Below are 3,296 nucleotides of genomic sequence, written 5' to 3'. Positions count from 1 at the left end.
GGGGGGGGGGCGGGGGGGTTTACCTACTCTCACATCTAACCCAAAACCTGGAGAACCATCCTTGGGATCCAGGCTGTCTTATTGCTACCAAGGTGAAAAAAGTTCCCAGCCTTTTTTCTTAATGAAAAAGCCAACGCTTGGCTGGTTTGTGCTATCACTTTAAGAAGTTAAGCTATGAAGTATAGCCAGTCCCAAAGTTTCAAAAACTCATGACTCAGACTCTCCAAAAGCATGACATTGGTTTCTCTGCCTTCTGGGTTTGGAGATTTTAGGAATCGCCAGCTATTTTCTTCAAGCTGGAAAAAGAGAAATGCACTTAAAAAAAAATGTGGGAGCTAAACATCTCAGGTAAGGACAGGACTCCGGGAGATGGAGATTTAGGGAAAGCACTACTTGGAGATGAACGATGAAAGAGACTGACAGCCCTGCATGTGCCAGCTTGGATTACCCTGTCTGCCTTGCAAACCTATAGACTCTTCAGTCTCAAGAAACCACATGATTGAGAGGAGGTGTCAATTATTATAGGCAATGTCATCACACCTGAAGGTCCTAGTCAGGAACCAAGGCCCTGCTTGGTGTCTACAAGCCACCAAACACCTCAATAGTGACCAGAGCTTTATATTCCCTTTATGCACGCTCCACAGGGGAGAAATGGAGGAGCACAGAGGCTAAGTAGGTTCCCCAAGGTCACACAGCAAAGTCCTGTCACAGACCGGCCTGTCCCCTGGCAGTCAAAAGCTCAGACTGCTTCTCGCCAGGAATTACCAACAGCCAGTAATTATATTCCCTTACTCCTCCCCTCCAGCGTCAGCCACGGATCTTGGACAGCATCCTCGGATGCCACAGTCGGGTGGGATCCAAAGAGTGCAAAGGGTCATAGTCAGAGCCCAGCTCCCATACAGCCTGGCAGCTCAGATGGAAGAAATCACGGCACAAGAAATCCCCTCTCTGCTGGGCTGGGGAGAGGGCGTAGCTGTGCCCTGGGCCCCAGCATAAGATCCTGCATTATGGTTTGCCTTCGACACCTAGGCACCTTTCTTTATAATGCCACGTATTCCCAGCAGGATAAATGAGTCTCCACAGAGCTCCTTGCTACTATGGCTTCAGTTCTTGCAGTCCTTGACCTCCGTGGCTTAGAGCCTGTTTGGATATCTCCACCCTGCCCTGCAGCCTGGAGGGTAAACACATCCCGAGGGAAGCAGACGCATGGAAACATCTGCACTTTCTTAGGGGGGGAATTATTTCAGACCTCCTCTGGCTTATTTCAAGGAGCCCACATCAAAGCTGCCACATCCACATCCTAATGCAGGGACTTGCACCATACTGTGGTCACCGAGCCTAAAGGAGAGAAAGAAGGATGCTTTGTCAGGGCACGGGGAATGCTTTCTTTCAAAGGATCCTGCCTGTTCCCATGACACCAGCCTCTGACTGCTTATCTCCCACTCTCAATTGCTATTTCCAGCCTCTTTCTTTTTATAGCTTTTCCTTTTGTGCTCAGAGCAGCGCACAACCGAGCAGTTAGGACTGGAAGCCAGGAAACAAAGCCGGGAGGAGGATGACCACCCAAAGGAGCTGCAGCATCCGGAAGGGTACAAACAGCGGAAACCTGGTGACGAGAAAAGATATCCTCGGCTAACATGAGTAACTGGGATGAACATCGAAGTCTTCATTGGTCAACCTCAGCCCTGCTTTGTACAGCACCAAAGGGGTACTGTCAAGGTATTAAGAACTTAATGATGGGTTAGGAAAGATAGGATATATTTATCCTATCTTATATATATATCCTATATCCTAGGATATATTTATTGGTATGGCCAATGCACTTGGACTAAAAATGCAACTAAAAGCAAGAACTGGGACTTTCCATGAGGCTAATAACAAACACCACTTTCCTGGCCCCTGTCAGCTCCCTCGGGGCAGTCTGGTGGGATGTGTGAAGCTGTGCATGCATGAGAAAGAGTGCAGAGAGGAAGGACAGAAAATGCAGACAACCATAACTGATAACACGCGATGGGTAGACAAGTGAGCATGCAGGCAGGACCATGAAAAGGTGCAGGTGTGAAAGAGAAGCAGGTGAAGGTGCCTGGAAGCAGCCCAGTTGCAGAAGCACAGAGTGCCAGGTAGGCGAATTTTTCCTCCTGAGGAGAGAGTGGTGCAAGGCAAGGCTGGGAGACAAAGCACAAGTGACAAGGAAGTAGGGGAGAGAAGTTGAATGCAGGTGAAAGGAGACAGGAAGGCATGCACAAGCAACGGGGAGAGCCCAAACAGCTCTCCATCAGCCAAAACCAGAAAAGTCTCAGAGCGCAAAACCAACATCATTTGCATAAGAGCACTGGAAATGCACCTTTTCATATGGATTCACAGTTTCCAGCAGGGAGGCAGCCAACTTCCCTGAGCCCAGACTTCCCTCTGTTTTTGCAGACTTGAGCCTCCCAAACAATACACCACACATGGCAAAATTAGCACCATGTTAAATCATGCCCTGGGGCTGCCCACAGAGTGCAGGAGCAAAAGTTACCGATCAGCCACGGTGAGCTGCCACCTGGACCACTGTCAAGGGTTGCTCTTAGGTTGAGTAAGGTTAACTATCACAGGGAAGGCAAGACCCCATCCAAGAGGCACAGCCCTGGCTGCCAACCCCGGTGCCATAAGCAACATCCCCCTCTGCCAGGAATAAAAAAGGGGTGAGAAGAGAGGCCTAACCCCTTTGCAGCCCAGCACTGACTTGCTCCATACAATTGGCCAAGTGGCCCTGCCTCTAAAATGGGGCTAATAAGCCTTAGTGTTGGACAGAACGGACGTGCCAACGTCCATAGAGCATTTTTAAAGATTATGTGGGCTAGATCGATGCCAAGGACCTGTAATACTCAGTCAGAGGGACTTGACTCCCTGCCCTACCTGAGCTTGATCCATCAAAGAGCAACCTGGTGGGGCTATAAACTCATGTTCATGTTCCTCTTCTATTCCAGGCATCCGGTGTCACTCAGAGCAGCCTCAGGGTCTACAACACCGGTCCTCCCGTAGTTGAGGACAACCAGTACTGCAATGCCACATTGATTATGGCTTCTGTGCCAAGCAGTGCAAAGGGTGCTGGTTGTAGCCGTGTCAGTCTAAGGACATAGGCAGACACGACTCTTTGAGCAAACCCGGTATCTTTTATTAGACCGATTAAAAGATTGGAAAAATTCTTCTTTGCAAGCTTTCAAGTATAAACACCCTTCTTCAGGCAGAGGAAGCGGCCGCAATGGTTTTGCGCTCTTCCTGGATGGGATTCTTCTCCCTGCAGAGAAAGCATC

This window comes from Gavialis gangeticus, unplaced genomic scaffold (assembly GCF_001723915.1).
Source record: "Gavialis gangeticus isolate Ggan-Ray unplaced genomic scaffold, GavGan_comp1, whole genome shotgun sequence".
Taxonomy (NCBI): Eukaryota; Metazoa; Chordata; order Crocodylia; family Gavialidae; genus Gavialis; species Gavialis gangeticus.
Note: the sequence above shows the minus strand (reverse complement) of the source record.